Here is a 24,951-nt window from a genome sequence, read left to right on the forward strand (position 1 = left end):
CAGATGCAGCCACGCAGTGTCCCCTAATTACGACTTTATGGGCATCCCTCAGTGGCACGGGTTGATGTTGTGTTTTTGTTGAGGGAAAAATAGTTTGACAGGCATGTGGCCAACTCAGTATTAAAAGGTTGGTCGGACAGGGCGACTGGTTGCAGGCGCCATGTTGGGATACGTGCATGCATATAGCCCGAGATCAATGTAGCGTAGTGTGGGTTGTGGTCTGATATAGTACGGGCTAGGTAGCCAGATGTGGCTACCTTTGGGATTATGTTAGGTGTAGCGAAGAACATATCTAGCCTGGTGTGGAGTTTGTGTACTGGTGAATAGAAAGAATATTCATGTAGTGTAGGATGGGAGGTTCTCCAAATTTCTTTTAGCCCATTATTAGATGCCCAGTCTGCCAAATCGAGCGACGCTCGTTTAGCTGGGGCGTGGGTTAATGGAGGGGTGGAGCGGTCTTTCAAAATATCTAGAACGCAGTTAAAATCCCCTCCCCAAATGGCATCTATTGCGGGGTCACTGAGCATGCTGCTGTTTAGTGTCCTGAGGAAGTCGCGTTGATTTATATTAGGAGTATATAATGTTATCAGGGCTAAGGGGCAACCATCTAGAGTACCCTCCAGTAAAACGTACCGTCCGTTTGGATCACTTTGTGTGCGGGACATAGTATATGGAACCCCAGGGGCTATCCAGATTATTGTACCTCTGGCATATGTTGAGAAGGTGGTCCCGTATAGTTGGCCCTTCCATTTTGTTTTGGTGTATGTCAACGAGGACTCGTCTAAGTGTGTTTCTTGCAGCATGGCTATATGTATCTGGTGTCTCCTGAGGTATGCGTAAATCTGTTGCCTTTTACTTACGGATGCCATGCCCTTTACGTTCCGTGTGAGAATTTTATAATGTGTGGTATAACGCTGATTTTGAGAAGCCATGGAGTTTAAGTAGGTCAGTGTGGGAGGGTACCGCCTGTGGTTGCACGAGCCCGATTTTATTCGTGGTTTGGTAAATATTCATATCACCTAGCCTGTTAGCTACTGGATTGTGTAGCCTGCCTTTTAGGTTTACATTGTGGTGTGACGCTCTACCATTAATGCATGTCAATACATATAACAAGAAAACGTCCCATTCAACTCTAACTATAACATCCGCTATACTTAGCAGCAGTTGCAGTTGTGGCAAGAACATGGTGGTGCCAGGACTTGCCATCCTGGAATAACGGTCCATATGGAGAGGGGGGTGATCCAAGACTGCAGGTGTTTGAATGTCTTGTTCCCGGCCCGTTCTGCGTGTTTTGGTGTCTTTGCCAGGCAGGAGCGGCAGCGAGCCGAGCAGACCAGTTAGGAAAAATAATCATCATGTGGCGACGAACCGCAAAAATATCCAGATAAGGGTAGCGGGCGGATCGACCACCTTTCTTCAGGGACGAGGAGTTAACAAATGTTGTCTGCTGATCGTGGAGTGAGGTTGGGGCCGCGGGCAGATTCTGCCGAATCTGAATTTGTCTCTGGGTCAGGACCTGCTTCTGATTGCCCAGACAGGGATGTCGGTGATGTGTTGGCGAAACACGTCGTAGACTGTAGCAGCAGTGATCGTTCAACCCCCGATTGTTCAGGGGTGGGCTTGCTATCTTGTTTTCTACGAGGTCTGCATTTTTCTCTCGGAGGTAGGCTGTTATCTGTAGAGGATGACGGGTCGAAGAGGTCATTTGCATGGAGCCATGTCCATGTGTCTTCAGGAGTAGAGAAGAAGAGAGTGCTGGTATTATCTTGTATACGAAGCTTAGCGGGGAACAACAAAGAGTATTTTATATTGTGTTCTCTTAGTCGCTCCTTGACCCGGTAGAATGAGTTTCGTTTTTTTTGTACCTCTACTGTAAAATCCGGGTAGGCTGTTATTCGTGTGTTCTCATAGTTCATTGGGCCTGCCTTTCGGAATATTTGCAGAATGAGGTCTCGATCACGATAATTCAGTAATTTTGCTATTAGGGGGCGAGGATAAGCGCCTGGTGGCGGGGTCGGCCCGGGACCCTGTGTGCCAGTTCTATGGAAAAAAACTTTGGAACGTTATTTTTCAAAACTGATTCAGTCAGCCATTGTTCGATGAAGAGTTCTGCGCTGGCGCCTTCGGCGCGTTCCGGAAAACCCACAAACCGGATGTTGTTTCGGCGCGATCTACCTTCGGCTTCTTCGGCTCTGCGTTTAAGTGTCTCCACCTCTGCTGTTACATCTCTCAGTTGTGATTTAACCTCAAGCATAGATGTGCCGATGAATGACATGTCTTTTTCCAGTCCAGCGACCTTTTCTGTTAGTGCCTGTTGGTCCGTGCGGAGCAAGTTAACATCCTCTATAACTGAGCCAATCTTCGCCTCCAAAGTTATTTTAGTGTCAAGTATGGCTTGTAGCACCTTTTCAAGTTCTGTTGAATGCGTTTGCAATGTCGCTTCCATTTTCTGAAGGGCTTGATATGTATCTGAGGCCCCATTTGGTGGAGGAGGTGTAGTGGGATCCATGGTTCCTGGGGGTGCTCGTGGGGTCTTTGGTTTTCCCATTAGGAAGTTTACGTTCAGTGTTGTTGTTGGTCGTTGGGGTTCGCGTCGCGTTGTTTAATTATATCGCTCTGGCTAGGCGCTTTGGCGTTGGTGGCGTGTTTGAAACGGTGCAGTTAGGTTGTGCCACGTTACAGTACCTGATGTTGTCAGGCGGCCGTTGTTTTACTTTTTTCCCCCACTCTTTCTTTCTTGTCCCCTACTAGCAAGCACCACTTGGTTCAGCTGTTTCTGTAGTTTGCTGCTTGCTACTTTTCTGTTAACTTCTTGCGCTGATTTGATAATTTTTCTCCCGGCCCCACCAGCTTAGCTTTGCATTTCTTTGTCCCCGGAGTGGTGGGTTGATGTGTATCTTGTGCACGTTCGTCTTCTCATTACCACTATTCTAGGTGGCTGCAGCGTTGTGTGCTAAACTTCCTAGTGTCTCTGGTACCCGGGGCCTGGGGACTTACCCGGCACCTCGCGGTTGCTGCCCTGATTGTTTAAGGGGCCTTCCTGCCTTCCGGAGGGGCGGAGGAGGCCCGTTCAGCGTGTGTGCAGTTCCTCAGCGCGGTCGAAACAGCGTCTATCAGGCGCGGGTTAAACAGGGCGGGCCCCCGAGGTGAAGCAGCTGCGCGGACAGGCCGCCACTCACCGCCTCTGGGGGATCCCGGCTCTTCACTTGATCGCAATCCAGATTGCTCCGTTTCCTCGGCGCGGGCAGCGCCCGGTTGACTCAAAGCGCGGCCGCACTGCGAGGAAGGCCGCCCCAGGCGCCCCGCAGCACAGCCGTGCGCCGATCACTTTAAGCAGCTCCTTCGCTGCTCTGCTCGCCGCCGTCCCCGCCCTAATGCCTCCGCATCTGGGGGAGATGTTCTTCGACCCTGCGGTGGGTCTAGGCGTCTTCGTTCAGGATTTTTATTTTGGGCCGGGGGACGGAGCTGCAATCTATGAGTCCGACCCGGTCGCCATCTTGGACACGCCCCCCAAGGCGCTTGTGTCACCGCTGTCGGACTAGGCAGTGCCGCCATTTGAGAACAGTCATTTGCAGGGTACTTTTACCATTCTAGACCTGCACAGTCCTTGTGACACATCTGTATCCTGTAAGGCCGACGCTGGGTCATTAAGGCACCATGGCATTTGCTCATTATAACTAATCTGCTGCTTGTATTAGGAAAAGAAACGTACCTTGTGATTGCGCCTGCAGTCCTGCGGCTGGTCCCCGGGGCAATTTACACTTGGAGTACTTGCATCGTACTTGCGATCGTGCCCGCTGTCTGCCGACTGGCACCCGCGGGGAAATTTATACATGGAGTACTTGCATCACCGGTTGTGGCCCCCCACTTCACAAACAGCTGAGGGCTGCCATTTGTGAAGTGCCCCCGCATCTCTGCACCTGTGAAAACCCTGTCCCACATTTCTTCCACTACTTCATCAGGATCCATGTTGTGCTGTGAGACAGTTTGTGGGGGGGTGTAGTGAACAGCATATTAGATGCACGACGATGCTGTGAAACCTCCTGACCTTTGGGTCCTGGAGGTCGAAAGGTAGACCAGAGGTGAGACCTTTGGCCACTGCACAGCCCCTGCTGCTTCCAATGGCAAAGTGTACAGAACCTAGTCACAGCACATGTTTAAAGTGCAACGAACCACCAGGAATCCACAGACAGTGGCCACGGATCCAGAAATGGATGCACCGAGTCAGAACACGCCAGCCCTTAAAAGCACACTCCTCACCATGCAGCAGAGCGTACAATCAATTGATGGTAAAATAGATACTCTGAATATGCACATGGCTAGCCTGACCATCAAGCCTGACAAACAGATGGTGCAAATAACAGCAGTGTAACTCTACATCTTAGCAACAGAAGATGACATACAATTGATTTACACGAAAATCCTGCACATGAAAAAAGTGCAGCTGTGATACAGGCCAAAAACGAAGACTTAGAAGCGAACTCCCGCCTTAACAACTTACGCATCACAGGGATCCCAGAATTGACAAACACCGGCAAGTTGGAACTATATGTAGAAACCACGTTAAAAGGCATTTTTGGTCCTGACAACTTGTCACACTTGGTGGTGGTGGAGAGGATGCACAGATCTCTGGCCTCTGTGACTGCCCCCGGGGGGCCCTTTACTTCTCATTATAGTTAAACTGTTAATCTATCAGGACTGTGATGCAGTGCTCTGGCTATCGCAGGAAAAGAAAGAAGTCAACTAAGATGGAAACTGCGTGGCATTCTATCTGGACTTTGCATTGACGGTGCAGGCAGACAGAAAAGAATTCCTCCCTGGTAAAAAGAAACTCCAAAAAGAAAAAATGCCCTATGCAATGCTTCAACCTGCTTGCTTGTGCATAGAACACCAAGGGACCTTGAAAGTCTTCTCAGCGCCCAAGTCAGCAATGGAGTTCATTAGAAAGCTTCCATATCACACCCACAACCAACCTGATGCTGAGGGCGGCACTGAGAAAAACTGAGGGGATGATTACTAGGACACTATAAGGGTCTATATATATCATTGCTCTCAAACAATGTGCTTCTACTCACCCAGGGGGAGACAAACCCCTCAAGCCTAAATATGTGATGGAGATCCAGGTGAGGTGGGTGGACACGAGGGCGATGGACTATACTCCCCCTCCCACCCTGGAGAAATGCTTTGTACCACCCCTCGCCTAGACTGACACTGAATCCACCTGGCTTGGAACCTCGTAAATTCTCCTACTGGTGCCTGGCTCAATGCTTCCTCGCAAATGACTTAAATGTCCATAACCAACGAGCCTCCCGGCCACCCCTGTCCACCAGGTGTACTACTGGGTCTCTGGACGCCCCTAGGAGGGTACACCCCACATGACTGTCCACTGTGCTATACCAGTACATGCTGTTGACTGTTACTCCTTTTTTATGATAGTATGCTTCTTTTTTTCAGGATACCGGGATGCCTTTGGCATGAACTGGGATGCTGAAGTGTGAGAGAAGAGGAGTTATTATGTTTTTTTTTTTTGCCAAAGATTCAACATTGCCAACCGCCAATATTTATACCGCCACATAATGTTTAACATACAGTTTAGCAATTCCCACATACGGACTAAGCTAGTATGGCCCAAACACCTGGAAATATGACCTTTGACCTCAGAATGTATGGGAGCATAACAATCCCCATAAACTGCATCAGGTGCTAGCCTACCTGGACAGACACCACATTCAAACTGCCCTCCTCCAAGAGACACACCTAACACACCACATGGAGCACACAATGGGCGCCTGCAGCATGGCGACTCGACTTGCCTCTTCCTACTCCTCACTCTATAGAGGAGTGCTTATCTTAATAAAAAGAGGAGTGCCCTTCACGGTCACTGACACTGAGACCGACGATAAAGGTAGATATGCAATAATTCTAGGTAGCTTGCATGGCAAATTGGTGACTATAGTGAAGACATACAGGCCTAACACTGATGACTCTGAACTTTATACTCAGCTCTGGATCAGGGTGCCCTCCATATGACCGTCTGCCATCCTCTGGGGTGTACACCTGAATACCTATTTAGGCCCAATACAAGATAGATCGGCGCACACTGACTGGCATGGCAGGCAAACCACCAGGATCCTATGAAAGAGCATGGATGGATATTGACTGGTGGACATATGGCGATTAAGCAATCCTGACAAACTAGAGAGCACATTCACCTCCTCGGTCCATAGCTCGTGATCCCACCTGGATTACTGACTAGTTACCTGGGAGGTGAAAGCCTGGACAGTAGATGTCAGACATCTTGACAAAACCTTATCGGACCACGCACCGCTCCAGCTGATGGTGTCCATCACCATGCGCGCCCCAACACAAGTTGCATTGACCTTTCAGGTCAAAGCGCTGTGGGACCAAGTATACCGGGAGAGGGCTTGCGATCACCTATAGTGGTATATGTTTAGAAAAACACGGGGTCGATAGAGGGAGAGGACACCCTTTAGGAACCATTTAAAATAACAATTCAGGGGACTGCAAGGGTATGCAGGCTGGTGCCTCGCGCAATATACGCACACAATTGCATAAGATCGAAAACATACAAAGGGCGACTACAAGGCAGTGCCCTGGCCCACCACCGTTGCTGCTATAAGGGAGGAAATAACACACTACAATGATATGGCAGAAAGAGAACTCTGACATCTCTTCCAGCCTCATTTAGCAGGAGCATATGGGGAAGGAGGCACCCAGGCCACTGCCTGGCCAATCAGTTGAAATCCACCTGGGCATTGAACCACATTATCAAAATTACTGACCCTGGACGCGAAGATAGATTCAGGACACCAGCTATTCGGTCTGCCTTCTTGGACATTTACACACATCATTAAGCTGCCAGGAGCTCAGCCACAAAAACAGAAGCCGCTGAGTACTTGCACGATATAGCCCTAGCGTGGCTGTCCTAAGGTCAACGGGAATATCTAGTGCAATATGTAACAGAGGAGGAAATGAGGGAGGCTAAATGCTTATTTCCCAATGGAAAAGCACCAGGCCAGGACATCCTGATGGGTGAATTTTTATAAAGAATATATAAGGAACTATTAGCCCCGCCTCTACATGCTATGCACATCAAAGAATATCATAACTAGGTGCTCCCTCCCCTCTCCGAGAGACCCTAATTATCAAGTTATTAAAACCTGACCAACAACCTGGATATTGTGAGTGCTATTGGTAGCTATTGCTACTAAACACTGATTTCAAAATGCTAACAAAATAATGGACATTAGACTCCAACCACTGATGACGAATCTAGTACTACCGGACCAATCAGGTTTTATACCAACCCACTCCACAGCACATAACTTGTGAATGTTACTCACGCTGCTGTACCAAATAGACCCTTCCATAGCGATGGCAGTGGTACTGCTGGCCATTGCTAAAGCTTTTGATTTAATTGAAAAACATGTTCACAGTCTTGGGTCGCATTGGGCATGCCTGAGGCTTTTTTAGATGGGTACGTCTGCTATTCACCAACCCAGTACCGAGAGTGTGTCTCAATAGACAAACATCAGAAATAATTCCTGTGTGCAAATAGCTGCCCCCATTCCCAATTTGATTTACCCTTACCCTTGAAACCCTGGCATGCGAACTCTGTGCTGCTCTTTTGTTTAAGGCCCATCAGTGTCTCCCTCTATGTGCGACGACACGATGCTGTACATCTGTGACCTCAATTTACACCTAGTGCCCCGTTTTGAATGGTACTCTGGCATCAGCATAAATTGGGCGAAATCAGCTGTATTTCCCCTGACACTGAGCATACACCCACTCCCACTGGACTTTTCTCTAGAGTGGAGTACAGTCTCAGTCAAATATTTGGACATTTTGATTCATTGAGACCCACATCTGGTGGCTAGTGAGAACTACAGGAAGGCAGTATCAAAACTGGAGGAGCACGTGACCAGATGGTTCAGAATGCTGCTCTCACTGGCAGACCGAGTGGCAATCATGAAAATGATAGTGCTCTCCATATTTCTTTACCTCTTCACTAACATCTATATAGTGCTGCCACAGCAATTCTTCAAATCTGTACAATCACATATGAGAGCGCTAACTTGGGGGTGGAAGCAGCCCAGAATCAGCTGGGTCACAATGACACTTCCATTTGCACAAGGAGGTTTTGATGCGCTGAACCTATATTTATATTACTTATATTCCCAGGCGTTTTTGGTATATTCCCATTCATATTCACCACACTTAGCAGGGGAGTCTGATGATTCCCCTCAACACTATTTTGCCACATAATTGTATGGATGTGCTAGAGAAGAAATTAAAACTATTCACTGTACCATGAAGGAATGGAGAATGCTAGGTGCACACACTAAGAAGCTCCCTCTATATACCCCAGAGCTCCCACTTAAACACCACCCGGCCATATCAGACACCCGCGAACCTGGTGAACTAGACCATGTCAATACGGGCAAAATAATAATAAAACAGGACAGTTTATTGCTTTGGCAGATATCCTGCACACACAACGCCAGACACCCCAACTTACATTCACATATCATCCCTGCATGTGGGAATCTCATCACAAGATTGTACAATTCAGCTTAAAATGACTGACAAACAGCCCACACTTCAGCGTTAGACAAATGGAATGCCACCTTTGACACACCCTTGACGATGGAGGAATCGAGATTCTGTTGTACACTGATGGGAAAGCTCAGGCCAAATTGTAAGTTATGAATATTCATTTTAAATACTTACAACAAAAGTACTACATCCTTGCTAAGCTGACCAGATATCGGTTGTGGGCGGACGTGAATTGTTCGTGCTCAGGCAGTTCTGGGAGCGAATGGTGAAAGATCTATCAGCCATGGTACTGGAACAAGTGTGTTCTTACCCCCAGGTATGCTTGATCACCCTTGTCAAACAACTACAACCCATGCCCAAGCCCAAATGTGGGTTGCTTAATATGGAATATTGCTAAGAGCGACATTTGGAGCCCATTTACAACTTGACAGCCCAAGACGTGACTGAATGTATTGTGCAACTTGGGAATAATACTGAATGGTGGTTGAGGTAGAATACTTGTACTTGCACCACTACTAATGTGCCATAAATATGATATGATTGTTATATGTGGTAACTGATGGCATACTGTTTGTTCTTGTTTTTATATGCTGAAAAAACCTTAATAAAAAAATAAAAAAAATGCTTACCAATTACAAATTCACTGTGCTACACTATTTCACTTACATAGTGTACTAAGGTGTGTTTTAATTTTTTTCTATATATCTTTTTTCAGTAACTATTGTGGTACTTTCTGAGTACCAACACATTTCTCCGTAACTTCTTTAAAAATAAATAGAAAACTATAAATTTCACTAGCTATTACCACTTAGGTGGTAATAGCTAGGAAACAACAAGAAAGCCTACTACTTACTTGTATCTAAAGTCCTGACTAGAACGCAATACAAGCCTGCTGAAAACTACATGGCTGCCTTTTACTTTTTATAAATACAGCCATTAGCCAATCATATACTGCCTTGCAATAGCATGTAATGTGGTATATCACAATATAGTGAGGGTCAATATATAGTTAAGGGCCTTATTTAGTTCTTGGCAGAGGCAATCCCGTCTGTAGCATTACAATTCCATTATATCTTATGAAGATCGCATTACTTCAGACGGGATATCCATCATGTTTGTGACAAAGTATTCCATCTGCCGAGATCTAAATCAGGCTCTAAGTAGTTTGAGAGTTGTAACTCTAACATTACTTAAACTATTTAGACCTACTAGCCAAAACTTATCATTTAAACCCAATAATCCTTATTCCAGCCATATTACATCTACATCTGTTGATCCACTTTCACCCTATGTGTGTTTAAACAACCACACTCAAATCTATGCCACTCCACTCCACCCCACTCCCCTCTACAAATCTCCACTCTACTCTATTCCACTCTACGCCACTTCACGCTACACATTCCACTCTGTGCTACTCCAGTCGACTCCACTCCACTCTATGCTATTCCACTCTATTCTATACCACTGAACACAACTCCACTCTATGCTATTCCACTCTAAGTCACTCCAGTCTATTCCAATTCACTGTCTGCTAAGCCACTCCATTGTACACTTCTTTACTGTATGCCACTTCACTGAAAGACACTCCACTCTAACTTACTCCACCCTACTTTACGCCAATCCACTCTAAGCCTCTGTACTCCACTAAACTCTATGATACCCACTCTATGCTATTCCATTGTACGCAACTCCACTCTAGGCCACTTTACTCTAAGCCACTCCACTCTACTGTATGATATTTCACTCACCCCACTCCACTCTTTTACTCCGCTGTACGCCACATCCCTCCACTCTACGACACTACACTGTGTGACATTAAATAGTATGACATTCTCCTCCACTTAACAACACTCCACACAACAACACTGGACACTGCAATTTGAAACAATTTTAAATTAAAAAAAAAAAATTAAAATTAAATTTAAAAAAAGTTGATACCTTAGTTATATTTGGGGAAACTTTATTTATCCTTTCTTTACATACCAAACTTAAACTACATAAACATTTGAAATTCTAAAGTTAATTTAAACTTATATTACTATAACTTTATTTTTTCTTTCTATACCAACCAAACTACCCAAACAATAGAAACTCTAAAATGGTAGATATAACTTAAGCTTATAATTTATGCAGCCCTTCAAATTATTATAACTACCTCACCACCATATACAGTGTATTGAACTTGGTAGCCACACTGGATTAACTTTAACTCGTACCTTCTCCCTGCACTGCTTATACCCTTTCATATTACACAACTTATACCATTTGAAGTCACAGCATTTACAGCAACACTTATACATTGCAAAGTACAATTTTGAGAACACAGGTCATAGTAGAGTGGCAAGATATAGTTAATGGAGTGTGGCTACAGAGTTCGGTAATGGCATATTACGGCATAATGGGTATCTATCACTGGCACCTTTCTGCTGTGCAACAGCCTTAATCTGCCTTTGAGGATGTATATATATATATACATCTATATCTATATACAAATATCTATATATATATATATATATATCTATATATATATATATATATATATATTATAATAATGTGTGTGTGTTTGTGGTGTGTGTGTCACTGTGTCACTTAAAAAACAATGGTTAAAGTGACACGACATTATAGTTAGGTGTTGAAATTATATAACAACTAACATTTTAAAACCAGTGAGATTAGCCAATAATAGTTTATTGAAGTAACCCCGGTCCGGCACTCCTTATGACCTCACATATTACATCATTCACGACAAATTAAGTGACATCATTGATGACACTATGCATTGTGACAGGGTCCTACTGGGTTTGAGAAACGTAATTTCTGGGTTTTTTTTTAACGTAAGCTCAGATCTTATTATCATACCTAACTATAACATCATTCTCACTGACAAGGCCATGCTGCCAACTCACACAGATCACCAACTCCTAGCTGATGGCCAACGTCCCACTGCACACCACCTTAAGCCCTATGCAGCAGTGGGTTAGCCCAAGCCACTACAGCCAGCCAAACCTAAGAGTTCACTGCCTGCGACCTGCACAATGCCAGTGGCCATGGGGTCTGGCCCCAATCAACCGTGGGCACTCAACCTCACAATAGGAAGCAAGGTTAGGCAACATAAGGCAGATCCCTTAGGGATCCACCCACATGGCACTCAGAATCAGGGTGTGCCTACCTTGCCCCCCTCATGTTGCCACTGATGTTATTTAACCTAATTTGTGCTCTGCTGCTTCACAGCTATTTTTGTGCTATATAAACAGCAATGCATACACACATACATCAGAACATAATAATCACTTGTTTTAGTTTGTTAATTGTCATTGCCAGTCAGTGACTGTGTCCCTGAGTCCTGTAATAGCTACCACAACATACTTTTTATTTTTGTGACTAGCCAATCAGGATCTGCCTATCACAGCATATCTGCACACCAACAGTGCAGATGTCTCTAACTTTTTATTAGTATTAACTTCTTCATGCCTACAGTAAGCACCTTGTAACACACTTATTTCTCAAAAAAGGATGAACAGATTTACACCAATTCACAAATAAGCACTTTTTCTGAGTGAAGTTCTGAGTTTTTGCCAAATCTTATGTAATTCCATTAAGCTATTTTTTTCTGTACCAGAGTGCACAGTATGCTCTGAGAATTAAAATGGGAAATCTCACTTTTAGTAACCCTTGCCTCTTTTTCTTGGCCCCCATTAGATGGCTCAAGGCAAAACTTTTAAGCAGGAGCCACACTGGATGAACGTTTTTAAAGGAAAGTTTTTGTGAAGATTCCTCAAATTGGGCTAAAGCTATTAAAGAAACAAACCAATGACCTTCTTAAGCAATCTCTGTCCTAATCTATGTCCTAATTACACTAGACCTTGGGAACTTGGAGACCAAGGGCCTGATTTACATATTGGCGGTAGCGGTCCCGCAGTCGACTTTTCGACTGAAAGCCCGTCCGTCGCTGTGATGGTCCGTCTGCCGAATTTAGATGTTGACAGCCCCACAGATGAAAGCCTGCATTCAAACCGCCGTCTCCGCCAAGAAACACTGCCTGCGTCAACGGCGGCATAGGGAAAAGTGGAAGCCTGCTGGATCCCAGCCACTCTTCCCGCAGTGCAGATTTGGATGTCCCTCACCGCCAGGAAAAAAGTGGCGGTCAGAGCTCTGGGTCTGAGTTGGCAGATTGACAGGGAAAAAGGGGTGAAAACTCAGCTTTTTTCACCATTCCACCCCGATCTTTGACTAGACATGACTGGACAACCCCTCCCATCACAGCTGCTACCGGCCCACAGAGAAAACACAACCCCCCCCACAGCCGGACTCGAAGGTAGAGTCGCTGCATTGCCAGGGTATGTTGGGTGGGCATTGACAGAAGGTCGAGACCACTGCAGGCATATACAGGTCATAGTAATGCATGCATATGGGCGGTACACAATGGTGTCACACATGACTGGGTACACACTGGCATAACATGCATATCGCACACACTGTCATTGTAATGTCATCATTCATTGCAAAATGAATACTGACACCACAATGACGCTACACTCACACTGGACTACACTGACGGAGCATTCTGCAAAGAAACAGAAAGGTGATAATGTTGATGAAATGGACAATTCCCCTAAAGGTAAATATGTGCAGGGCAAGGTTTTCTCTGACATGTTGGCTCATATTCGGGACATGCTTGGTTTTTAGCATAATTCTCAGGTGGATGATGGCTTTTATTCACCATTCAGTGCCTCTGTGGTGGATGATTTGCCTTTGCATCATATTATAAAGGAGATTCTTGCTAAGGAGTGGAAGGATGTTGATGAACAGGATATTGCACACTTGTTGGGCAAGGGATAGCAGTTGGTGCAATTTGATGACCAGTGCCCGCAGATCCCTAAGGTCCCCAAGGCCGTCAGGCCTCTTCATCCTCCTTGTCTTCAGAGGAGGCTTCCCTATCAGATCCTATCGAGAAGACGGTGGAGGCTGCTTTGAAACGTGCTTATGCTTCTTCTAATTTTAGAATCAGGGCAAGTACTTATTCTGCCTATGCCTCACAGGTTCTCGTTAAGGATTTCAAGAACTGTTTGACTGTCTTCAGGATCAAGGGTATCCAGTGCCTATCCTGGCACAAATGGAAGCGTTGGCCCAGTTTCTTTCTGATGTCACGTATGATAGCCTGTGGGCTTTTTCCTCTTTGGTGATGGCGGCTGTGACTGGTCGGAGGTCTCTGTGGACCAAATCATGATGACTTGAGGCTGCACAAAAAGCTTTGATTCATAAGCTGCCCTTTGAGATTTCTAAGCTGTTTGGAGAGGAGTTGAATGTTATTGTGCAATGTTCTGCGGAGGAGAGGTTGCTGAACCCTCTCCAATGTGTGCAAAAGAAGAAATATTTCTTTAGGAAGCAGAATTTTCAGGGGGTAATGTCCTGTTCTCAGCCCTTTTTTTTAGACGGGCCTGGGGTCGGTGGGCTGCATTCACCAACAAGTCCTGGCCCCAGAAACAGCAGTCCCAGGGTGCAGGTCAGGAACGACTATGCCGGAGTCGGGTTTTGTCGACTGGTCGGTTCTGTCAGTCATTAGTCACGGGGATCGGATTCCATTTCCAGGCCCTCAATTTCCGGGTCACTTTCAGGATACCCCATGATCAAGGGACACTCTAAATCAAACTACTATGTTGTTCGGTGTGGAGAAACTGCTCACAAAGGGTGCCATCATCAGAGTGCCAGAGGCAATAAAAGGACTGGGCTTCTACTCAATTTTTTCCTTGGTCTTGAAACCAGATGGTTCTTGCCATTCAATATCGGATCTGAAGGCTCTGAACAGGTCAGTGAAGCTGGAACCTTTCCGGGTGAACACCTTGCAGTCCATCGTTACTCAAATCAAGCAAGGTAATTTTTTGGCAACCCTGGATTTAGAGGATGGGTATTTTCACAAGCCTGTTCATCAGGATAGCCAGCAGTTTCTGAGTTTTGCTGCAAACAGGGCTCTTTTTGCAATTTCAGGTGTTGCCCTTTAAGCTGTCAACTGCTCCTCGGACTTTCACCTAGGTACTGGCTCCGGCTGTGGGTGTTTTACAGTTTTAGGGTTTCTCTGTGTTTCCCTATCTTGACAATTGTTTGATTTCTGCTTCCTCTCTACCTATGGCTCTGCTGGGGGAGGAAACAACTATATACATATTCCAGCACTTGGGCTTCAAACTGAATGTGGCTAAATCTCATTTTGTCCCTGTTTAGTGGCCACAGTTTACTGGCAGTCTCTTCGACACTCAGACGGGGCAGTTTTTCTTCCTGCTGCTCGCAGACAGACACTACAACATCTACTATCTGCTCTCTTGTCTCAGCTGTGGGCTCGGACTTGGTAGAGGGTCCACTTGTTCATGGCTCCCGCCATGACGGTGAGTCCCTGGGCTCGCCTTCACCTCAAGCCTCTTGTGAATCATCTGTTGTCCAACTGGGATCCCTCCCTTCCAGACCACAACTCTTTGGTTCCACTCACCCCTGTTCTGGTTCAGGAATTAGGTTGGTGGTTCCACACTCCCAACTTGGAGAAAAGGATCAGTTTCCATATTCCCCCTCCTCTGTTGTTGACAACAGATGCCAGTCTGTGGGGTTGGGTGGCCACATGAAGGTCATCGGAAGCCAAGGGTCAATGGTCACCAAAGGACATCGCTCGCTCCTCAAATTGGTGGGAGTTGGCATCAATTTGGTAGGAAGTGCAATCCTTTCAGGACCAATTGTTGGGGACAAACCTGTTGGTCCGTACCGACAATCAGGTGGCCTGATGTTACTTAAATCATTGGGGAGGGGAGCAGAGAGAACCTCTCTGGATCATATGGCTTCACTAATTTGGTCCTGGGCAGAGTCCTATCTCAGGGCCTTGAGGGTGGTCTATATTAGGGTCAGCTGAATTTCCATGCAGACGGCCTGAGCTGCAACCTGCCTTCTTCATTCTGTATCAACTGTCAGTGCCCCTGATCGGGGTCATTTGTCTCTGGTTCAGGGAGCCCTGGATCAACCTCTTTGCCTCTCCCCACAATGCCCTACTTCCCTGGTTCTGTTTGGAGGTGGCGTGTCCTCAGGCGTTGGGGGGGGTGATGCCCTTTCAATCCCTTGACCACTGGGTCTTCTATATGCTTCCCCTCCGATTCCCCTTCTCCCGAGGGTGCTGCAGACGTTTCGGGTGGGTAGTGTGTCTGTTATCCTGATTGCCCCATTTTGGCCTCGCTGCCTTTGACTCCCACTGCTGCTGCGGTTATCCAGGGGCAGGTTTGTCCAGCTTCCAGTGATCCCGGCCTTGCTTTAATTCCCCCTCATATCTTTGTCCTGCCTTCATCAAGTGAAACTGATGGTTTGGCTTTTGAGCGCTTAACGCTGTAGTCCTTGGGTTGTTCTTCCCTGGGAGCACAGGATATTTCAGAGGTCCCGCAGGGAATCGACTCTTAAGTGTCTTACATTAGGAATTTAGGATCTTTTGTCTGGTGGTATGCCTCTCATAGGGTAGATCTTGTTGCCAGGGTGCCGGTTAAAATTCTTGAGTTTCTCAGGGATGGGTTTTTTAAACATTTTGCCCCTCTACTCTGGCTGCTCAATTGGCAGCTATTCATACCTGTAGGGGTTTGAGGATGTCCTGGATGGAATTGCTCCTTTGGTAGTTCGGTCACTGCAGAGTTTTAGGCTTTGTCAACCAGTTTGTCCAGTGATTGTTCTCTCCTGGGATTGCCGACTGTCTCAGGGTCTCCAGTTGTCCCCTTTTGAGCCTTTGGTGGAGGCCGATTTGCTGTGGTTATCTGCTAAGTTGGCTTTTTTCTTGGCTATTACTTCGGTCCGGAGGTTGGGAGAATAGGGGCTTTAATGGTTTCCTATCCCTATTTACAATTTCTGATGTACTGGGCGACTCAGCGGTTGGATCCAGCTTTTCTCCCTAAATTTTCCTCTAAATTCCATTTGCAGCAGGAAGTTGTTCATCCTGATTTCCCAGGCGAGAAGGGTGCTCAAGGTCCTTCTGTTTTAGATGTTTGGAGGGCTCTTGCAATTTATCTGCAGCTTACTCAATGCTTTTGTTTTTGCCCTATTCTGTCTGTGTCCTGTGGTGGGGTGGCTAAAGGGAAAAAGGTGTCTACATCCAATGTCAGCAGATGGGTGCGCTTGGCAGTTTGCCATCATATAAATCCCAGAGGTTGGCTCCTAAAGCTCGAGTTCAGGGCCGCTCCACTAATTCTGTGTCCGCTTCATGGGCTGAGGCAGTGAGTATTTCTATCCTGAAAATTTGTGGGGCTGCTACCTGGCATTCTCATCACACCTTTACCATGCATTATCGGCTTGATGTGTTGCATGCTTTCTTGGGCAAGTTTGCTGTTGGTGTTATGAAAGCGGCTGTGTCTTGAGCTTATTTTAAGAAAACAATGAGTAGTTCATGAAGTTTTGGTGTCAAGCTCCATTCTTGTGTTTTGGCTTGTGAAATCCTCACTAACATAATAACTAGGACGAGGAGGTCCTATGAGGGGGTGATGTCCTGATGTCTGGCTGTTCATACACTTCAAGCATCATGGAAATGAGTCATTTAAGCCCTCAGATTCTGCACTGACCTTTGCAAGGTGTTGTGAGAGAAAAAAACACCGATTATTAGTTAGAACATTGAATTAGATCCAAAGGATTCAACCCCAACCTTCGACTTTCTAATCACCTCACTGACCCTTGCACTACACACCCTTTCCTACTGACACCAATCTATGCCAAATGACTTTGTGATCGCCTCACTGCCCTTCGCACTACACACCCTTTCCTATTGACCCCAATCTATGCCAAAGAGCGCAATAAAAAAATTCAGAAGTGCATACATGCCAATGTGGTCGGCTGAAGGCCCTAACCCCCCCTCTGGATCTTCGGGCAGGTGGTGGTGTGAAAGCTGAATTACTAATAAATGTATATAGGCTGCCCATCAGAAAAAGGATCACCTTCAAAGTCCTCATCCATGCTCACAAATCCCTCCACAACACTGGACCAGCCTACCTCAATGAATGAGTGAACTTCCACACACCTACTCGTCTCCTCCGCTCTGCTGACCTCGACCTGGCCACAGTCCCATGCATCCAACGTACCACCTCCGGAGGCAGATCATTCTCCTACCTCGCCTCCAAGACCTGGAACTCCCTCCCCACCAACCTACGCAAGACCCAGGACCTCCTGACTTTCACAAAGCACCTAAAAACATGGCTTTTTGAGCAGTAATACGGCTCCCCCCTCCCACAGCGCCTTGAGACCCTTGCTGGAGAGTAGCGCGCTTAATAAATGTTTTTGATTGATTGATATAGGTTAACTGTTTAGGATTTACCAGAAATAGGATAACATAGAGATAATCATGTGTCTTGGAGAAAGTGCCCACTGATGTGGCCATTATAAGATGTACAACAATTAAAAATGAATTCACATTTAAAGTTTAATTGATGTGCGCATGTAGAATAAAATGTATTAGTGGGTCGCATAAAAATATTAGTAATATGTATTTACTTACATAATATTAGGCATTGATCAGTTACGAGGTTTAGACCTAGTCGACAGAGCCTCATGTTAAGTTACAAGACATGAATATATGCTTGTAAATGTTTTATGAAAGTCAAGAATTAATATTGTGCATTGATCACATGGCACTGACCATGCAATTTGTAAAGGTTTTAAAGTTTCCATTAGACCTGCCTGCTAAAATGTCTTGCACTAGAAATGGACACATTGTAGGTTTGATGTGAGAAAAGAAGCTGTTCCCAGGATTGAACAATGGCCGCGCTGATTACAGCTAGGATTGCAACTAAAAGTTACCTGACGAACCTGACGATGTGAACAGGAGACGAGGATCCAGTCATCGACATGTGAAAGACTGTTTAGTTATATTTTAGATTTATAGTTCAGAGCCTATTGGTCCTTGTTAGAAATAGGGTCTCTAGTTGGCAGTCGGTTTGCACCCTGTCCAAGTAGGGACCCTCACTCTAGTCAGGATAAGGGAGATACCCGCTCACATAACCCCTGCTCACCCCATTGGTAGCTTGGCAGGAGCAGTCAGGCTTATCTCAGAAGCAATGTGTAAAGCATTTGCACATAACGCACAGTAATAAGTGAAAGCACTACAAAAGGTCACCACACCAGTTTTAGAAAAATAGCCAATATTTATCTATTTAAAACAAGACCAGATACGATAAAAAAATCCAACATACAGTAATAAAAATGTGAATGCTGCAAGATGTTCTTAAAAATACAGTTCATTGAAGTCCATATCTCCTGGGGCTATCACGGCGTTGTGAACAACAAAATTAAAAGTTCAGGCTGGCCTCGGAGTCGTGGGCCTGCTGCGGTGTCGGGAAGACCTGCAAACAGTACCTTGGATTCGCAGGGCGTCGCGATCCTTGTGGTGAGCTCCGGAGCGCGGTGTCACTGGTGTCGGTTCCAGAGTCGTTGCAGGAGTCGTCGGGCCCTTGAAGTCACGCACCTCGGGGATCGAACTCTGGGCTGATGAAATCAGGTGCGCTGGCGTGGATGGCGTCGAGGCTGCGGTGCGAAGCGGAACGATGTGACGTGCGTTGCCCACTGGTCACGGTGCAGGCAGCGGCTCGGTGACTGCGTCCAGCGGCGTCGGTGAGACCAGGGCTGCGGTGTGAAGAGGGGCGGTGCAATGTGTGGTGTCGACAGGTCATGGTGCAGGCAGCAGCGTCGTTGTTGCGGAAGCGCTGTCGTCGGTAGGCCCAAGCCAGCGGTGTGGGACGGGACTGTGCTTCGTGACCCTCAAGAGCGGTGTCCACAGGCCACGGTGCAGGCAAGGATGCCTGGTGACGACATTGGAGCCGATGGTGCTGGCGTCGGTGGACCGGGGCTGCGGTGCGGGACGGGGCTTCGTGCTCCTCACGAGCGGTGCCCACAGGCCACGGTGCAGGCAGCAGCGCCGGTGTCAGCAGGAGCGATGTCGTTGGGGATGCCCAGGCTCCGGTGTGAGCAGGTGATGCCGGAGTGCGGGGCCCACAGGTCGCAGTGCAAGCAGCGGCTCGGTGAAGTTGTCCGATGACGGCGTCGGTCAGACACGGGTCACGGTGCGAAGCAGGGCAATGTGACTCCGTGCAGGCCAGCAGCGTCGTTGGCAGCGTCGAAGTGGTTTCTCCTCTTGGACAGCACAAAACACACAGTTCCCAGTGCTGCAAGTCGAGAAAACTGAAGTCTTTGGTGTCCAACAGGAGGCAAGCTTTACTCCAAGCCCTTGGAGATTTTTCTCAAGCAGGACACACAGCACAGTTCACCCTTTGCACTCTTTTCAGGCAGAAGTAGCAACTGCAGGCAAGTCCAGCAAAGCAACACAGCAAAGGGACAGTACTCGTCCTTCAGCTCTTCTCCTGGGCAGAGGTTCCTCTTGATTCCCGAAAGATTCTAAAAGTCTGGGGTTTTGGGTCTGCTTCTGAAACCCAGTTCTGCCTTTGAAGTTTGCAAACTTCAAAGCAAAGTCTCAAGTGTTTGCAAGATCCTTCCTTGTCCAGGCTAGTCCCCAGGCACCCACCAGGGGGTCGGAGACGGCATTGTGTGAGGGCAGGAACAGTCCTTTCAGGTGTGAGAGACCACTCCTCCCCTCCAGCACAAATGGCTAATAAAGATATGCAGGCTACACCCCAGCCCCCTTTGTGTCACTGTCTACAGGAGAGGTGTGAACAGCCCAACTGTCAAACTGACCCAGACAGGGAATCCACAAACAGGCAGAGTCACGGAATGGATTAAGCAAGAAAATGTCTAATTTCTAAAAGTGGCATTTTCAAACGCACAATCTTAAAATCAACTTTACTAAAAGATGTATTTTTAAATTGTGAACTCAGAGACCCCAAACGCCACATGTCTATCCGCTCCCAAAGGGAATCTACACTTTAATCAGATTTAAAGGTAGCCCCCATGTTAACCTGTGAGTGGGACAGGCCTTGCAACAGTGAAAAACAAATTTAGCAATATTTCACTGTCAGGACATATAAAACACATTACTATATGTCCTACCTTAACCATACACTACACCCTGCCCTTCGGGCTACCTAGAGCCTACCTTAGGAGTGTCTGACATGTAAGAAAAGGGAAGGTTTAGGCCTGGCAAGTGGGTACACTTGCCAAGTCGAAGTTACAATCAAAACTGCACACAGACACTGCAGTGGCAGGTCTGAGACATGATTACAGAGCTACTTATGTGGGTGGCACAGCCAGTGCTGCAGGCCCACTAGTAGCAGTTGATTTACAGGCCCTGGGCACCTCTAGTGCACCTTACTAGGGACTTACCAGTAAATCAAATATGCCAATCATGGATAAATCAATCAACAGTACAATTTCTATTGGGAGCAGTTGCACTTTAGCACTGATTAGCAGTGGTAAAGTGCACAGAGACAATAAACCAGCAAAAACAGACCTGAAAAAATACGAGGAAGAACACAAAACGTTTGGGGATAACCCTGCAAAAAGGGCCATTTCCAACAGTCCTACTGTAAACGTACGATTTTCTGACCAATGACAGCGTGAGAAGATACTCAATGAGTTTAACTTAATCCGACAGCACTTTGGAATTCTAGTCCACTTCTTGAGTTCATTCGATATCATTCTACCCCTTAGCAGTCCTGTTCATGGAGTACCGCAGATCCATGTGTTCTGTTAATTTATGTTAATGCTGATTCCTTAGCTTAATGTCCTCTAAGTAGGTTCAGTTAACTTAGAGCTCAACCGTGGCTGAGCCAATCCCTTTTAATTCCCCTTTGCTGATGCTGACAAAACAGATGTCCACCTGACAAAGAAACCACCTTTTGCTAACTCATTGAGGAGAGGTATAACAAAATGCTATTCCTTCTGTGCTATATTTCGGCTTTCTTTTAGGTACCAACCCCTAATTTTGATAAAGCCTTAGATGTTTTCCAAATTATCATTGAGTAAAGTTTTCCAAATTAATTTTGACTAAAAAAGTTTTGCATGAAGCCCACACATGATATTCAAATTAGAGGATTAGTTAGTAAGTCCACATGTACTTATAAATGTTATTAACAAAGGATTGACTCTGTTTAACTGTCGAATTTAGATGTATACTATATCTGTTTTTCAGTTATTAATGTTATTGATTTGTACTGTAACCCTCAAGTGTCTAATTATCAATGCTCTGGCTAAATTGAGATACTTTAGACGATTTGGTCAGCCCGTGTTGTTTGTACACATTTATCATTTTGTTTTGAGACTAATCTATGTGATAATAGCATTGTAATTCTAGGGGAATAAACATTTTTACTTTACTAAAAGGTGTGTTTATTCATGGCTGAATGAGTCATGGTGTGTAAAGATTACTGACTTCTAGAGATTGATGGTGTTTTATTGTTCATAAAGTTATATTGCTGATTGAAATTATGAGCCATGGTGGAATCACTCTAAGCGTATTCAAAAGGTCCATCAAACCTCTAACGAGTCCTCTTATCAATCAATTATAAAAGACTAAATAAGGCTAGACGCACTCACAGTAGGATATGGGGACAGGGGTCAGAGCTGATTGGTCTAGAGGCGTATGGGCAGGGCTTTGATATTGAATTAGTGTTAAGGGTAACAGTTGCCAGGTGCCATTTTAAGTGATAGTGCACCCCGGTTGACAGGGACAGGGTTAGTCAGGTCTTTTTTCCCACCCACCGATCCCTCTTCTCTATTTTAGTGCAGCAGGTGGGCAAGGTGAGTTGGTGCTTAGGTTTATTTGTTGCTGTTGATGGACAGGTGTTTTGGCAGGTGAACAGAAGTTTAAAAGTGAGTACAGCAAAACGTTGGTCAAGTTGAGACCGAGTTGATATTTTTGGGGGGAGAAGGGGGAAGTTGCAGGATTTGAACAGGATGACAACAATGATGTAGGCACGAGGTACTGAGAAGGGGTGTTTGAATTACAAGATTTGTGGCTGGATTTTGACTGGTGCAATTTTGAGAGGGGTTCTTAGGAGAGGGGGAGGTAGGTTTGGATAGTTACAAGGAGTCTAGTGGGGACAGATTGATTATTTAAGGCGATAGAGCTAAGGTAGGTATAAGCTTTGTGCACCTGTTTCATTAAAGTGTCCTTTTCCAAACTATATTCAGTGGCTCTTGGATGCACCATCCCACCAGATAGACCTGATTCAGGGGGTAAGACTCCTGATTTTTTAACCAAAAAATGTATTTATTTTGGCTGCCTCCGGACTGAAATTGCCTCTGTTTCAATAGAAGTCAATGGAGGAAATACACTATTCTGATTACTTTTTAGGGTCGAGTCTGCGCTAGCATGCACATGCGTATCGCTTGCGAGACGCTGTAGTAGTTAGAAAAGGGCTCAGAGCCCCGTTTATGCCACATCAGTGTCTTTCGTTGGTTTGTGGGCTTGCCTTTTAAAATCTGCTTGCTTTCATTAGTGGAAGGCATGCATACATCATGCCTTTTCCGGTGGTTAACCCTCCTCGAGCGCAGCGACCAATTACTGAAAACATACGACTCGCTGTTTTCCGTTCGGTTTGTGGATGACTTTTTCTCTTTTTTTGCAGCGCGATCTCGCTTGGCAGAAGTCGAGCGCTTTGCATGACATCGACCCTGTTACATAGTTAATTGCACTTTTGCCGGTTACATAGATAATTGCACTTTTGCCAATAGGTTACACTATGAGTGAACTGTAGCAGCGCGAACGCGCTGTTTATTCATTTAACGAGGCAAGAAGAGTCCGGTTGGGAGTTTACAACTGCTAATAGCTCTAAAGGAGAAATGCGAGACCCGTTGCATTGCAAATGTTTGTTAAAAGTGTCCCACTTCCCGCGCCTAAAAAATGTTGTGTGGCATGTATGCAAGTGCCCTCCTGTCTGACTTTTGCATGGCCCCTTCCGACAGCAGTCGCTTTTTAGCTTACATCAGATTCTTTCTGGGACGTGCAGCTTTAGTTGTTAAAGCTGTGTGTCATAAACGTTAGAACGCAAAGCACTGTCAAGTAAAAAGTCAGAACGGAGTGAAGATGTCGAAATAACCCTTATGGCCTTTTGTTTCTTACACTTGAGTCACACATCTTTAACACTTATCGCAAAAACCGTGACTTACCTGCACGCGACACGGAAATACGAACTGTCCGAACAGTGGCAAGGCTTCCAAGCTTTCAAGAAAGTACCAGAATTGGGACGGACCTCCAGGTAAACTGTTGTAGTTCTCACTTTACGATGACGCCCCGAAACTATGGCACGCATCTGTTTTTTTCTTAGGAACAGTTTACTACCGAATGTCGCATTTCTCCTGGTCAATTTCCTTTGCTCCTTTAAAGATATCTACTGCACGCTGTGCGATGTCGGACAATCTCCTGTTGTGCTGATTTAATGAGAATTGGCTACTCGTCGAGGGAAGAAAAGAAGAACTGTCGAACTTTCACTTTCGTTCTGACGCTTCCTGTTACAATGCAGTTTGACATGAACGGTCATGCATCGAAAATCAGTAGGTGGCAGTATTGCCAAAGTATGACATGTTCTCGCGCATTTTGATGTGTTTTGGTGGAAAGCAACGAAGACGTTGGAAACCAAAAACACAAAGCTAGTTACCAAAAATTCATGGAGACTTGATTTGAATAGTGCAAGAGGTTTCAGAACGACGATAAGAAAACTCCAGTGCTGTCTTTAAGTTAGGTCCATGTAACCTGTGCCGTGGTACAGGGAGAGGGAACGGAGGGGGCAAACTGGTAGGGACTACCTTTACATGACAAGCTACGGCGAGAACAAACCAGTGTGCAGAAACCTTTGCATGCCTGACATATTTTTGGGGATGATTGCAAGGACACCATTATTAACCCGTGTGCTTAATGCACTTGATGGAGAAGCTACGATTTGCCTAGGGATAGAGATCACATTTTACTAATCTATTAGTGGCATAGACGTAAGCATATGATAATTTATCTTTCACACTTAAAAAGTTTAACAGAGAAGGTTAACAAGAAATGTAACAACCATTTGCAATGCAATAGGTCTCGCATTTGCTTGAGTTAGAGCTATTGGCGTTGTAAATTCATAACTGGACTTTTCTTGCCACATAAATTGGTCAACCGTGTCTCTCATCCTTTGGACTTTTCCTGCCACATAATTCTAGTGGCCCTGCATATAACTAAAGCTCTTACATTTACCTTCTTCCTCTATCCACAGACAAAAATGAAAACGTTGCCTTTTAGCATCCTAATTTAAATCTCCCATGCTAATTCCAATAGAATGCCACTTTCACCACCCTACCATCAGAGTTGCTGGCTAGCTAACACAATTCCCCCCAAAAAGACACAATATAGCCACGGAGGAGTAATGAGAGAAATAAACTGGAAGGGTCACCCAAACAAATCAAGAGTAGTGTAAAAAGGATGTTAAGTTGACCTGAATCATGGTCATAACT

The 24,951-nt window shown here is 45.7% G+C and overlaps 1 protein-coding gene across 2 annotated transcripts in view; it reads right to left on the reverse strand.

Annotated features, from left to right (window-relative positions):
• Window positions 1-23,962, reverse strand: part of LOC138265818 (ubiquitin carboxyl-terminal hydrolase 12A-like) — a 735,388-nt gene extending 711,426 nt beyond the window's left edge. For both annotated transcript variants that reach the window (XM_069213886.1, XM_069213884.1), the window contains exon 1: window positions 23,632-23,962. The gene's annotated coding sequence lies outside the window, so the exon portion shown is untranslated. The remainder of the gene's footprint in view (window positions 1-23,631) is intronic.
• Between the last annotated feature and the right edge of the window lie 989 nt (window positions 23,963-24,951).

Source organism: Pleurodeles waltl, chromosome 11, assembly GCF_031143425.1.
Source record: "Pleurodeles waltl isolate 20211129_DDA chromosome 11, aPleWal1.hap1.20221129, whole genome shotgun sequence".
Lineage (NCBI taxonomy): Eukaryota > Metazoa > Chordata > Amphibia > Caudata > Salamandridae > Pleurodeles > Pleurodeles waltl.